At 48.0% G+C, this 15,388-nt stretch overlaps 1 protein-coding gene across 7 annotated transcripts in view; it reads left to right on the forward strand.

The window, feature by feature from the left end:
- Arvcf (ARVCF, delta catenin family member) overlaps window positions 1–15,388 on the forward strand; it is a 55,366-nt gene that overhangs the window by 18,478 nt on the left and 21,500 nt on the right. The window lies entirely within an intron of this gene.

The following is a 15,388-nucleotide window of genomic DNA, read 5'->3' on the forward strand; positions in this document are numbered from 1 at the left end:
TTTTTTTTTTTTTTTTTTGGTGGTACCAGGGATTGAACTCAGGACCTTGTACTTGCCAGGCAAAGTGCTTCAGTCGCTGAGCTATTTCCCCAGCCACCTGTTGTGTCTTGAATAACATATCTTTCATTTTGTATTGTTTTGTTGCCTATGCTCTTGGTTTCTTTTTGAGGTATATCCATTGAATCCAATGAAAAATTTTTAACCTATATTCTCTTCTAAGAGTTTTATACTTTCTGGTCTCATGTTTAGATCTTTAAATCATGTTTTTAGACTTTAATAAAGTTTAGATCTTTATTGTGAAGTAATTTTCATTTATGATGTAAGGGGAGGGCCCCAGGCATGCTACGCAATTTACAACCAGAGTCACACCCCTATACCATCATTAGGATTTTGAATGTTGTTGTTTTGTCTTGTTGTATTTTGTGCAGGGTCTCACTACACAGCTCAAACTCGTAGTGATCTTCCTATTTCCAGCCTCCTCAGTGCAGGGATTTCAGAATCAAACCCTGGCCCCCGCTCTTGCCTAAGCAAGAGAATATATGTAAGAGAATATTCTTACATATATGTGACTCAGGGTTTCGCATATGCTGGGCAGATGCTGAAGCACTGAACTGCATCCCCAGCTTTCTTTTTTCATGAGTCCATCTTGGTAAGTTGAATGTTTCTAGATATTTATCCATTTCTAATTTGTTGATGCATAGTTCATATATTCTCTTACATTTTTAAATTTTATTTGAGAACAGAATTTCACTATGTAGCTCAGGCTGGCCTCAAACTCACAGTGATCCTCCTGCCTCAGCCTCTCAAGTGCTGGGATTATAGTTATGCGTCACCACGCCCTGGTCATCTTTATTTTAAAATACCAGGAAAAATCATTCCAAAATAAGCAGAATTTGTTTTGTTCTGTTGTTTGGATCTGTTGGAGCTTATTTTGTATTTCTTGGATCCAAACCTCACCCATTATAAACCTCAGCCCTCAGATCCACAGTTTCTGGAGATAATAGACCAACTGCCCCACCCCACCGTGTGTGTGTGTGTGTGTGTGTGTGTGTGTGTACACGTGTGCAGTTACCAGAGGCTGATCCAGACTACTGAAGCTACCTTGGGACCTTCTGAGCCACAAGGCCTTGGTGCAGAAGCCAGGTTCGCTTCTGTGCTGTGTCTTCCCATCTGTCCTTTCTGGGAGCGCTGCCTTCACACCAAGGCTGCTGGCTTCTCATGAACTCAGGGTGGTGGCAGCCTCCATTTAAATTCCAGCAGCAGGTGGCTTGAATCCTTTATGTTATTCTGGCCTCACTGAACCTGGTGATCTCTCTGCTTTTGTTCCTTCTTCAGGAATTGACCCCACAGTCTCATGCATCCTGGGAAAGTGCTGTACCATTTAGCTGTATCTCCAGCCCTTTTTATATTTTCATTTTGAGGCAGTGTCTTGCTAAATTGACCAGGCTGGCCTCTGACTTGGAATCTTCGTGCCTCACCTTCCCTTGTTGCTGGGATTGCAAACTTGTGTCACTCATACCCAGCTGTCTTTGTTTTTCAAGACCTGTATCTTTGGGGTCCAGGTAAGACACATTCACTGGCTGTGTAATTGGTAGTCTCATGATCTTGAAAATTCAGAAGTTGCGCATACTGTTTCCATAAGGAATTTCAGAGCTAGGTTAACATCTTAAAAATCTTGAAGTATTAGTGGGGTTCGGTGGTGCATACCTATATTTACAGCTACTTGGGATGCTAAGGCCATACAATTACTGGAGTCTGGGTATTCAGGGCTACACTGGATGATATATTAAGACTCTGTCTCAAAAAGAAAAAAAAAGTGAATACATAAAAAATGCCAGGTAAGGAAGAGAGGCATTTTGTTTAAGAAAGCTGTCAGGTCTTCCTTACCATAAGAGTCTCTGGTATTATATTCTTAGTGACAGAGACAAATGAAGACTTCTTTCCTGAATGTGTTTTTTTTGGTGGTACCAGAGATCAAACTCAGGACCTTGCACTTGCCAGGCAAGCACTTACTCCACTGAGCTATCTCCCCAGCCCCTTCTTTTCTGAATGGAAAGTCATCCCCAACCCAGGTTCCAGCTTTGACATAGACAGTCCTGCTTAAGGCTTTCCCTGTAGAGGGTGGTTCCAGGCTACATTCTATGGTCAGAATAAGTGGTCTGCTCATCCTCACTCTGAATTCCTGTCTATTGTATATACTATCTTTTTTTTTTTTTTTTCCCAGAACCAGGGATTGAACTCAGGCCCTTGCGCTTGCCAGGCAAGTGCTTATTCTACTGAGCTATCTCTCCGGCCCCTATTATCTTCTTTTGTTCTCCATCATTTTTTTTTATTAGTACATTTGTCATACATAATGATCATATTCATCATAGGAAACTTGTCCCTGTACATAATATATCTTAATTCCTTTTTCCTCTTCCCTATTTGCAAAAGCTTTATTTCTATTTTTTTCTTTCTATTCTTTTCCAGTTTTTTAAATCACTTTTCTCTTCCTTCCCTCCCCTTTTACCCTCTCCTTGTTCTTCTTCCCATTGGAACTTGTGCTTCCTACTTCCCAATACTTCTCTATTTTGCTCCATTTTTATCCTTTGAGTTTCTCACACAAGAGAAACAATGTGATACTTAAACTTGTGCAACTGATTTCATTTAAAATTATGGTCTCAAGGGATGTCCATTTACCTAAAAAATTACAAGTTTATAGTACTCCATTGTATATAAAAACTGTAATTTCTTATCCATTCATCCATTGGTTCCCAGATTTAGCTGTATGAATTGTCCTGTTATAATCATGGATATGAGTGTAGCACTGTTGTATGATGCTTTTAACTCTTCTGGGAAGACACCTACAAGAGGAATAGCTGGACCAAACAGAACCTCTTCCAGTTTCAGAGTGTTTTGTTTTGTTTTGAAGCAGACTACTACTTTGTGGTACAGGTGGCCTTGAACTCAGGATGTAGCCCAGACTAGCCTCTATAATTTTAGTGTTTTGCAGAGTCTCCATAGTGACTTCCATAGTGGTTATATCAGTTTGCATTCTTACCAACAATGGAGAAAGATTGCTTTTTCCCCACAGCATCACCAGCATTTGTTATTGATTTCCTGATGGTAACCATTTTTCTGGAAGTAGATGGAATCTCAGCATTGTTTTTTGTTTGTTTGTTTGTTTGTTTGTTTTTGTTTTTTTGTGGAGCTGGAGTTTGAACTCAGGCCCTTGCGCTTGCCAGGGAAGTGCTTATTCCACTGAGCCATCTTCGGGCCCTCAGCGTTGTTTTAATTTACATTTCATGAATGACCAGTAATGTTGAACATTTTTTTCACACATTTACTTGCTTTTTGAACTTCGTGATCTGAGAAGTGTTTGTTCATTTCAGATTCCTATTGTTTTTATTGGGTTTTTAAATTTTTTTTTTGTTGTTGTTGTTTTGGTGGAACCAGGGATAGAGCTCAGGCCCTTGCACTTTCCAGGGAAGTGCTTATTCCACTGAGCCCTCTCCCCGGCTCCTGGGTTTTTTAATTTGAAGGATCTGATTTTTTTGTTTTTCAGTTCTTTATATATTCAGATATTAGTCCTTTGCTGGCCATGGTGGCACTCACCTGTAATCCCAGCACTCGGGAGGCTGAGGAAGGAAGATTGCTTTGAGTTCATGGCTACCTTGGGCTAGTAAGTTCAAATTTAGCCTGAAATACATAGTGAGACCCTGTCTGGAAAAAAGAAAAAAAAAAAAAGATATTTTTGAGGACTAACTGGCAATTTCCCCCCCATCTGTGGGTTGTCTCTTCACTCTGTTGGTGGTTTCTTTTGCTGTGCAGTCTCTCCATTTTTTGCCAGAGTTTGTTTTAAGACAGTTCACTATGTAGCACGGCTGGCCTTAAAGTCATGGTGATCCTCCTGCCTCAGCCTCCTGAGTTTTGGGATTACAGGTGTACACCACAATGTGTGACATTTTTGCTGGATTTTGAAGGACATTTTTAATTTACCTCCTAGTCTTCTGCAGCATCTTCTCTGCTGCTCACTGCCTCCATGTTTTTCTTTTTCTCTTTTCTTTTTCTTTTCTCTTTTTTTTATGGTACAAGGGATTGAACTCAGGACCTTGGGCTTGCCAGTGTCTACCTGGCCCCCTCCATCATTTTTTTAATATGTCTACATGGCCCCCTCCGTCATTTTTTTAATATGTCTACAGTTATTTATTTATTTTTTAAAAAATTCTTTTATTTTTTATTTATTTATGTGGGGGGGCAGTTCAGCCCACCAGGGGGCGGGGCTGGCTGGCATGTGGTGCTGGGGGATTGAACCGCGGTCCCTGTGCTTTACTAAACTTGTTCTAAGTAGGTGCTTTAGACCACTGAGCCATCTCACCAGCCCCTCTACAGTTATTTATGATACTTCTTTTAAATGTGGTCTGCTCTCAGGTTGCTGAACCCAGTCTGATCTTTACAGGGTACGTATAGCAATTCCCAGTGTCTGCTAGTGAATGTGCTCAATGGGAATCAGTAGGAGGCAGCTTTTTGGCTCTCTAGCCAAGGGGATCTTTTGTTTACTGTTCCCTGTGCAAGCTTGGGTCTCTGGGCCCCCAACCTTATCTTTCACAGAGTGACCTCAGCCAGGAATCAAGAGGCTGTGACACCTTGCCAGACTGTGTGTGTGTGTGTGGGGGGGGGTACTGTAGACCTGATCTGAGTTCTTGGCAGGGGACAGCAGAGGGATTTTGCCCAGAACACTAGCCTTCCGCAGACCCTGTGTTGGCTAAGCCTTGGTTTCCCCTCCCATCTGAAGCACTACTTGTCAGGACTTTTGTGCCACCCACGGTCTGTTTTTCAGGTGGCATAGGCAGAAGCCACTTGGACACAGATGGGTGTATGAGTCTGTACGTGGAGAGGGGTGCTGTGGGGACATCTTTGTGTCCCTTTGTGCTGTGTGTTATGTGCACATATGTGGGTAGGGGGTGGTTGCACATGTGAGTTTGTAGTTGACTTTGAGAAAGTCCCATGTGGTGCTGGGGGATTGAACCGTGGTCCCTGTGCTTTGCTAAGCTTGTTCTAAGTAGGTGCTTTAGACCACTGAGCCATCTCACCAGCCCCTCCCCAAACTCTTAACATTTCCTACTGCAATATTCTTGCTTCTTTGTGACAGAAGCTGGACACAGGCAAATCCAGCTCCTGGAAGGCTCTCATGGTTTGTATCAGTAGGGAGCCGTATGAGGGCACTACAGGGCCTGAAGTCTGCCCTGGGTGGGGGTAGAGAGAGCCCCCTGACCAATTCCCATTGCCTTGTTTGCATATAAAAGGCAGGACTTTATTCATTTGCTAAGATTTGGTGGTGTCTGGACCTGTTGCCATGGGCACTAGACTAGCTGGCTGTGGACGGGGGAGGGGAGTTGGAAGGCAGCATCTTGCTCAGGTTTTAGGAGGGAAGAGCTATCCCGCTGGGGCCCTAGGAGCATGCAGTGGTCTCCTGAGGCTGCCTAGGACCTGGAGCAGAGGCAGAATAGAGGAGACTCCCCATTCCCCAGCCTACAGTGGTATTAGAGCTACCCTTCCTGGGGTAGGATATACTACAATTCCCAGCTGGGTCAGGGTCATATATCACTTGTTCCTTTAGTTTGCTGGGCTGAGGAGGACATGGTGAGGTTTACCTTTCCTCTGAGGGTCCTAGGTCTTCCAGGTTGACAGTCACTGTCCCCAAGGAATGCCAGTCTTGTCTCTTTCTCTTTTTTTTTTAATAATTTTATTTATTTGTGTGTGTGTGTGTGTGTGTGTGTGTGTGGCCAGCTCAGCCCACCAGGAGGCGGGGCTGGCTGGCATGTGGTGCTGGGGGATTGAACCGCGGTCCCTGTGCTTTGCCAAGCTTGTTCTAAGTAGGTGCTTTAGACCACTGAGCCATCTCACCAGCCCCATTGTCTCTTTCTCAGGCTTAACCCTCAGTGCTATGTCCTGGCTGCTGTCCTTTCAAAAGCCATGGTAGCTGATGAAAGAATGTGAGTCATTTCTTTGAGAAGGTCAGGAAGGCCTTTCAGAGGTAGTACTGGGTTTTGCACCTAACATTGTCTTGGCCTCATGGGCTAAAGCCACCAATCCTTATTTGGTTTCTAGCCTAAATCTAACCTAGAGCCTCATGTGTCCAGTAGCCCCTTGGCTTTTCTAGCCTAACATACCTCCATCTCTACCGCAGAGTACATGCAAGGTCTGAGCTCATTGCCTCCAGCTGGCCAGGCCTCCTCCTTGTAGCCAGCCTGGACTTCCTATTCTCTCCCAGTTCCACCTCCCATCCACCCAGCACCAATGGCCATAGTCCACTGCAGCAGCCTCCCCACAGGCCCTGCCTCTGCCATAGCAGCTGGAGGGTCTTCCTGACACCCAAGTCAGAGATATGTGCCCCCACCTCATCCCTCCCTACCTCATTCCAAATTTGTAGGCCCCTATAGGCTGGGGAAAGGGGAGTCTTGGGTACCTACTATTTTACCTTGATAAAGAAAGGAGAGTGATGAGCTGGCTGTGTGGCATGCACCTGAAATCCCAGCACTTAGCAGGAAGATCCCAAGTTTAAGTGCCGCCTGCACAACTTATGAAGTCTGTCTCAGAAAGCTTAAAAGGGTTGGGAATATAGCTCAATGGTAGAATGCCCCTGGGTTAGATACCTGGAAAAGATGGTAGGGATGAGTGATAACTTTCCTCACACTTCCCTGTCCCCATGCAACTGCCTTTTGTAGGCTGTGGGTAATCCCTTATGTAGGCTGTGGGTAATCTCAGTGAGGTGTACCTTTTCCATGGGGTAGGAAGGTCCCAGTTGGGCATGATTTGAACCCTGTTTATACTGTGTGAGCCTGCACAGGGCAGTTGAACTCCCAGACTCCCAGAGCATCAGGAAAGATCTGTGGGGTGTTGCTGATCTGTGGGTCTCCACAGGCATGTCCTGGTGTTCACAAACATCAGCAGATAGCATGAATGCCATTGGGAAAGGCAGGCAGGGAGCGATGCAGGGGGGGCCTCTACAGTGGCTGCAGGGGTGCTTGCTGACTCAGGGGTACTGCCAGGTTGGGACAGACCTTAGCTCCATTCCCCAGGCCTGTGTCCTTTCACCCACAAAGGGGTGGATCTGTCCCAGGGCCAGTGCCATCTTGTGCTGCTGCTGGGACCTGGGATACTCCCCACCCCCATACACACTAGGGGCTTAGTTAGCAAAGCCGCTGTGGGTCAGACTGAGGTCATTTGGTGAGGCTGTCCCGGGCAGAGCGCCCAGCATGCAGGGGCATTGCCAAGTGCCTAGTCAGCAGCAGTCAGGGTGGGCAGGGACCCTCAGGCCAGGCCAGGGGAAGGAATCTAGGATTCCGGGCCAGCTAGGTTGTGACCTGGCCACCTCTTACATCCTGTGGAGCAGGGGTAGAGACAGACCTAGCCCAAGCATAGTGCTTGGGCTAGGTCTGTGCTGTTATCAAGACTTAGACCTACATTTTCCTTAGGGTTCCACTCCCCTGGTCCCAGAACCAATCCCCTGGTGAATTTTCCTCTTGTATAGTACTGTACTGGGGTTGTGGGCACATTCAGGCTTCCCTGGGCACCATAGCAGGCCAGCTGCATTTTCCCCAGGGAAGCCAGGAAGTTAGGATCCCCTACATCAGGGGAAGCCAAGGCCAGGGAAGTGAGGGGACAGTGACCTGGGGCAGCATTCAGACATCATAGCCAGTTCTCTCAGAAGATCTGCTCCAGACCTTCCTCCACCGAATCTGCCAGCCACATGGCCCCTACCTCCTACCTGCCAAGGGCTCCTGTGCCTTTTTCCTAGCCAGTCCCTGGCCTAGCACTGTCCCTGTGGCCATCCCCAGATATTTCCCATCAAGCAAAAGTTTCCCCTGCAAGGCCTTTCCTACCATGTAAGTGAAACATGTTCCTTGTCAAAAGAATATAGGAGAAAGCGGGCAGGTCGTCAGGCCCACAGGAAGCTCCTACTTGTGCCGTGGGTTTCTTTGCCCAATGTTGGCCCAGCCTTCCAGGCTCTGAGGCTCAGCCCATCCAAGGACCCTTTTGTGGACAGGACAGCTGGGGCAGGTGGTACCAGATCTCAGCCACTAACCACCAAGCTTTCTCACCCTGACTTTCTTGGCTTTGCAACCCAGGAAGGGAGGCTGGCCAGGGAGACCTCCCTTGCCTCCCAGAGGCTCTCTGACCGCAGACTTCCAGGGGCTGCACTCCCACCACCCCTCAAAGGGGCTTTGTGTCACCACAAAGAGGCTCTGTCCCTCCAGAGAAGCCTGGGTGTTGCCATGGTGATTGAGGGGCCTGGCAGAAGGGGTCCACCCTCTGTCTGTGGTGGGGAAAGTACATCTCAGGCTGAGGGGATTGCATTCAGGCTGGCAGCCAGCATGGTGATTGTCACACCTGCCCAACCACTGTGTCTTGGCCTGTTGGGACAAGTGTCCCTGACTGGGTCTCAGTGGGGCCATCAGGGTATGGGTACAGGTGGGACTCTCATGCCCTGTGCTTATTTATAAATGGCCCAAGCCTGACTCTCTCAGGAATTTTTCAGTCCCCATGTCCACCCCAGAGCACAGGGGTTGGACCTTGGCTCTGTGCCTGGGACCTCAAATGTCCCCCACCCTCTGCTCCTGTCTCCCTGGGATGGGGGATGAGTTGAGAGCACCTTGCAGCTAGGTATCTATTAGAGAAGGTAGTGAGGTCATGGGCTGGCTGTCTTCATCATACCTAAGCCCATTCAGTGGGACATCTTGGAGACTTCATTGTTGGAGGTGCGGTAAGGGCTGGCAAGGGGGAAGACACTGTACTAACAACCTCCTCCACCCTCCATGCCTGGAGCTCCATGCCCAGGGGCCTTAGTCTTGGTGTTTCCCCAGGCCAGATGCCAGAGATGCCCCAGGGGATGTGGGGACTTGCATCTTGTAGCTCTTATCTTTGGAGCCTACAAAGCAGCCCCTTGCCTGCAGCTGGGTCAGGGTCAGGGACAAGGGTCAGCAGCAGTGCAGCCTGGGGCTTATGAGGTCTCTTGTGCACCTGTGTCCTATGTCCTCATAGATGAATCCCAAGGCACCATGGAGACTTGAAGGATGCCATGTTACCACAGGGAACAGGTATCTGTTCCCCAAGGGGAACTCTTAGGCTAGGGCCCCAGCAATGATTTCCTGGGGGTCAGACCTTCATGGAAGAAGACAGTTGCTGAGATACTTACCTGCCCCATCTGCCACATCCCCAGGTTTGTCCATCCATTGGCATGCCCCAGGGCCAGCCCAGACCTCAGGCTGCCTAGCTTCCCAACTCTCTGGCTCCAGCAGTGTCCCTGCCTTGGTCGAACCTCTAGCATCTTATGTCAGTCCTGCCATAGCTCCAAGCCCCACTGCTCTGGGGCTGATGAGTCCTGCCTTTGACCTGGGCAGCTGGGGCAGGTTAAGACCTGATCTTGCCCTGCCCTAGGCTTTAGTGCCCTGGTAATACAGGGTTTCCATGTACCTGGGAGCCATTCCCAGTGTGATCAGAGGATGCTACAGGGTGATCATGTGGACATCCTAAGAGTTAAGAGGAGGTCACTGAACAGCAATCCCATCTCCATGGTGTCTGGTCTAGTGTGACATGCCTCCTCTTCTGGAAAAATCTAGTTTTCAGGCTAAATCTGATTACTGTTCTCCCAGAGGCTTGAAACTCCTGCTGCTTTTCTCTGCAGCAGGCAGTAGGAGCTGCCTTGGCCTCTGGGGAGCTTAATTCCCTGGTCTCCGTACTCTAGCTGCCTGGTGGGATGTACATCTACTTGCTACCCCTTCCCAACACCCTCATTTTTTTTTTTTTTTTTTTTAGTGCTTGGATGGAGCCCAGGACCTTGTGAATACTAAGTAAATACTCTACTAAGCTATATTCCAAGTCCCTTTGCTCTTTTTTCTCCCTAGCAACTACTGTAACATCCAAATATGGGACCTTCCACATATTTAGTTGTGCATGTTTGAAATGTTTTATTTTTTCTTAGAAATCTTATCTCCAACCACATCACTTGTTTGTCTTTTTATCCACTTTCAGTTGGGATTTTTTTTTCTTACTGTTTTATGTGAGTTTCTTACAGATGAAAGATGTTTATTGCTAGATGTTACAGATACTTCACCCTAATATGTCAGTTATCTTTTGGCATTCTGTATACCCCTTCATTTTTTTTTTTCCCCAGTACTGGGGATTGAACACTGAACCTTGCACTTGTTAGGCAGGTGCTTATGCCACTGAGCTATATCCCCAACCCCTCCCTCCATTTTTTTTTTTTTTTTGAGACTGTCTTCTGGGCTCAAGTGATCCTCCTGCTTCAGCCTCATGAATAGCTGAGACTGCAGCTATATGCCACGGCTCCCAGCTTCCTTTTATTTTCTATTATGAACAATAACAAAGGCACAAAACTACTAAGAGGGATTCATTGTATTTCATACACTACAGACCAGCTTCTGCTGTGCTGACAATCATAATGTAGAAGTAAAGCCTCTGCCCATTACTCCATCTGAAGTGCTCACTACCTGTCATTCTCAGGCACACTTGAAAAACAACCACTATGTTGTGTGGCACTTTTTCAGTGACGATGGTACATCTTAACAGTTCCTTCCATTGCTGAGAGGCTGAGAATAGCACCCTCATCCTCAGACCAGAGGATGTACCAGAGACCCTGTGTTCCCGGCCCTTGGCACATATGGATATAGCCCCTGCCTTGTGTGAGGCATAGGCCAGAGGCCTGCTGTTTCACCTTTGTGGGCACAGTGCCTACATGGGCTTGGCTAGAAGCTATCCCTGAAGCTTCAGGCACCATCTGACTCTAATAGGAACAGTAGGGTAATGTTAACGACAGGGCTCCCACAAGTCCTAGTCCACTGGTATAGGAAGCAAACTCCTGACAGGGCTGAGGGTGGGACAGAGGCAGCTCTCACAGTGTCCTTCCAGGCAGAACAAGTGGGTTTTGGCTATCGGGCCACTTCTTGGTACCATATGTCCTCTTTAGCGTGGGCAGAGTCTAGAGTGGGGAATAGAAGGAGGCTCCATGTTCCAGCGCTTCTCCTGGGCTCTGATTGGTGGCTGGCAAAGGCTCAGGGCTGGAGCCCCGCCCCATCTGTCCCCCTGCTGCCTGATTCTTTGGAAATTCCTCCAATTCTTCAACCCAGATTGGACTCTGGCCCCATAATTTGATTTTCCAGAGCAGAGCTTTGGCTGGACTCCTTCTGAGGAGGAATGTCCTGGGTCAGCAAGAAGATGTCAAATGTTGGTTTTGGTTTCAGGGAAAGATTTAGCTTCTGTCTCAAATCCTTCTGATGGTGTCTCCGTCTTTCTGTTAGAACCAGCCGTGACTGTGTTGACCCTGGCAGATGTGGCCTGGGCTTCCTCCTTCCAGGAGTATTCAAAAACTTTGACAGTATCTACTTGCTTCCACCACCCTCCATCCATATGCCCAACTATGCATTCACTCTGTTATCTGTCCTGCCATTTGTCCACCCTCTGGCCAGCCTCTGGCCATCCCATCTGTGTAGATGTCTACCCAGTTTTTTACCCATCTACCCACCATCTGCCCACCCATCTGTATGCCTACCCATCTAACTACCCTTTCATCACCTTCATCCTCTCACATAACCATCTCACCATCCTATGCACATACATGTTTTCTTTCCGTTCAATCCCCCTTCTATTCAGCCTTCTAGTCCTCTATTCCTTAATCCATCCATCCCTCTAACAACCCATCTTGTCATCTGTTCATACACAAATCCTACTGTTCTTCCATTCACTTACCCATCTGTCTATTTCCCCATCATCCCACTAGATCATACCTCCATTTACCAACCTGTTTATCCCCAACCTACCTATTTGTGGTTTACTCTTGCTTCCATCCCCTTCTTCAAGCCCATGTGGGCTGGGCAGATTATTTCTCCTCTTGGGCTTCTCCAGGAGAAGTGTATATAGTGTGTGTGTGTGTGTGTGTGCGCATCCAGGTCGTGTTTTTGGTCTCATAATTGGTGTTTACAGTGAGTGTCTATTATTCTGGGACTCGTCTGTCTCTTTTTACAGGTGATTTTTTTTCAGCGTTTAATCTCAGATGTGATCTTCCCAACCTCTCTCACAGGTTCCTGATTTTTTTGTTCTGGAGATCTATGTTGCTTCCTGGTCCTGCTATATCATTACTTGTGGGTCCCCTATGTCATTCCTTATTGTTCAATAAATATCACAGGTAGCCATGTTTTGTGAGAAGTGGGCTCCTCCGAGGGTAGGGTGAAGCTGTTGCTGTGGTTTGGGTGGAGTTATAGAGACCCAGCCTACTTTCTTAGATGAATAGAGGTCATGACACGGGCTAGAGATAATCCACAGAATTTTACTTCCCTGCCTGGCTGCAAGGTGCTCCCTGGGTCCTAGCAGAAGGATGTCTTCTGCCCATCCTGAGCCAGGAAGTACAGCTCTCTTCCCTACTCCCAGCTGGGAAAAAATGTCTTTGAAGTCTCTGGTTGATCTTAAAAAATCATGTGCATTTTGCTTTCCCTGACATCACATATTTATTGTTTCAATACAAAAATGGCATTTTGAGTTACCATCCAAAAAAAATGTCCTTTGGTGTGCTGGGCCTGGGTTACCTGTATCCACACAAACTCCTATGCATCGACTCAGAGCCAGCATATTTAGGATGCTGGTATCCACTGCTCTACCTAGATGCTTACAGTCCTTAGGGCTCAGTGCATACCAAGGGGTAGACAGAGAGTACCCTGGGGCCAGGACAGATGGCAGAGGCCCAGTACCCTGATCTCTGTTGTCTTGTGGATGTTGCAATTTCTGGCCAGAAAGGGGATGTTACCTGGGAGACACATAGTCATTTCTTACTAAGTGAACTGAATTGGGCAATGAGAAAGCCAGTATAGGGTTTGGCTACCTTCTCACTGTGGCCTCAGAATTCTGGGCCCCCAGCCAATCTCCAGTTGGAGCCAGCAGGCCCCCTTCAGGGTGGGCCTTTTTGGACCCCAGAACCAAGAGCATGCTTGACTTGGGGGGACAGGGGACTCTGGGCAGTGTTGGTAGATCAGACCTGCTTCTCCTGGATGGGGGCTGGGAGTATAGTACATTGGAACCAGAGCTCAAGCAGGAATCTGCACAAAGAGGGAAGGAATTCCCCTTGTCCACAAGGCCAACAGTTGTCCTGTGGGTCCCTATCATTGTTACCAAAGGGTATTGTCCTAGTCCCTTATGCTTCTGGGTTTTAAATCTCAGCTGAGCCAGGCGTGGTGGTGCATACCTATAATCCCAGCACTCATGAAGCTGAGGCAGGAGGATTGTTGGGAGTTCAAGACCAGCCTGGATTACAAATTGAGCTCAAGGCCAGCCTGAACTGCATAGCAAGACCCTGTCTAAAGAAGACAAATAAAATAAAATAAAATTCATTCAATCAGTCTCAGCTTCTAGGAGCCAATTCTGCAGACAAGACTTGGCCAGTGGTTCAGGTGGCCTGATTCCTGCCACTGACCCTGACTTTTCCAAGAGAGGCCTTCATCATACTCATTTGGGCACCAATTCCAACCTTAGTCCATATGGACATAAGGCCTGCTGTCTATGCCCAGGCTGGGTCTGTGTGCTGGCAGTTGTACACAGGAGGCCTGAGTGGCCATGCTATGTTGTTTGCCCCTGTGTGCTGTGGTGGCCAGAGGACCCAGTCTCCACGTCACTCCCCAGCGCAGTGGTGGCTACCACCTCTGACTACAGTTGTGTTCATTTTGTGTGTGTGTGTGTGTGTGTGTGTGTGTGTGTTCATTCTGCTTTAACAGCTCCTCTGCCCACATCTGTGAAAGGTCGTATTCACAGTTTTATTTACGTGGTAGGTACAGGGGAAATGAAAAGCATTTTTGAGGGCCTACGTTGATGTCTTGCTCTCACTGGCCTGTAGTTTCTTACATGTAGACTGTAAGTCTACTTGTCACTCCACACCTGCCTACCTCACTCTGCATCTGGGGGCAGTAGCACAGCTTCTCACTCCCTGCTTGCTGGCTGCACCAGTTCTGCCATACCTCCCTTGTGGCTGCAGATGGTCCCTTGGTCTGAGATCTAGATCTCAGGGCCACCTCTGTGATGGGACTGGGAGGTCCCTTGAGATTGAGATGATCCAACATGTGCTTTGGGCAGCAGAAGACTTAGAAGATAATGAGCACTTACTGGTAGACTTGGCCCCATGGTGTCCCTTCCTTTGTGGTGTACCATGTCTCTGACCTAGTGAGCACTGGCCTGGCTAAACCCAGTAGTAACACTTCCTTTCTCCAGGGGGTTCTGTCTGTCTTTGCAGCAGACTTTATGTAGGCCAGTGAACAACAGAGTGGGTCTCGATAGGTATCACTCACTGTATTTGACATTCCTACATAGGGGCCTTCCCTCTAATCTCAGGCTGTGCATTGGTGCAGGGATGTAGAATCCAGCACAGTTTGCCTCAGCAAGCTGGCATGGGCCCAGCCGGGACCAAGCCTCAAGTAGCACTGGGCATCGAGCCACACACCAATCCATGGGCACTGGGACTGCAGGGCCGCACCCACCTATGACTGTGAGCCTCCAGCTGGGCTCTGCATACTTGGCCTGCTTCTTCTTGCTCCTGAAAAACAAACACATTGGCTAGTGAGTGAATAGGCTGTGGGGAAAAAGTGCTGGTTTGTTGCTCCAGATGCTAAGCCCTGGAGCCCTAGCACCACAGGGGCAGTGTTGGACCAGGGCCTGGGCAGGCCTGACCTCTCCCTGAATGCTAGGCCTCAGTTGCTTAGGCCCATGCCCTCTCTGGCTCAGGCTTCGTATATGAGCCGCTTGTGAACACAGGAACTTTCAACTTCATGTGGTCCTAGTCAGAACCTTAACTAAGCTTTGACTTGGTTCTCATTTGGCATGTGAAGTCATGCTAGGGTGGCTTAGTGGTGGCCAGACTCTTTGTCACCAGGCCAGTGTTGCTGGTAGTACCAAGGCAATGGTCACCCCACATCTGCCTATATCACCCTGCATCTGGTGGCAGCAGCCCAGCTTCTCACTCACTGCCTGCTTGCTGGCTACACCAGTTCTGCCATACCTCCCTTGTGGCTGAGATCTGTATCTCAGGGCCACCTCTGTGATGGGGCTAGGAGGTCTCTTGAGATTGAGATGATCCAACATGTGCTTTGGGCAGCAGAGAACTTAGAAGACAATGAGCACTCATCAGGCCGGCCCTTTTTGCCCTTCCCAGCAGGTACTGAGACACCTATAGTCTATAATTCTGTTGGGCCAGAATTGGGTCATAGGGAGAGAGTTGGCTGCTTCCGGCCAGCCTCGGATTAATGGCTTTTAATTTAGAATTTAATCAATGCAGCTTCCCTCCAGAGAGCTTGATGCTGTGGTCTGGGAGTGAGTCGTATGATCTGTGAGTGGAATGGGCATGGGGCCTGTG

Source organism: Octodon degus, unplaced genomic scaffold (assembly GCF_000260255.1).
Source record: "Octodon degus isolate 3935 unplaced genomic scaffold, OctDeg1.0 scaffold00021, whole genome shotgun sequence".
Taxonomy (NCBI): Eukaryota; Metazoa; Chordata; class Mammalia; order Rodentia; family Octodontidae; genus Octodon; species Octodon degus.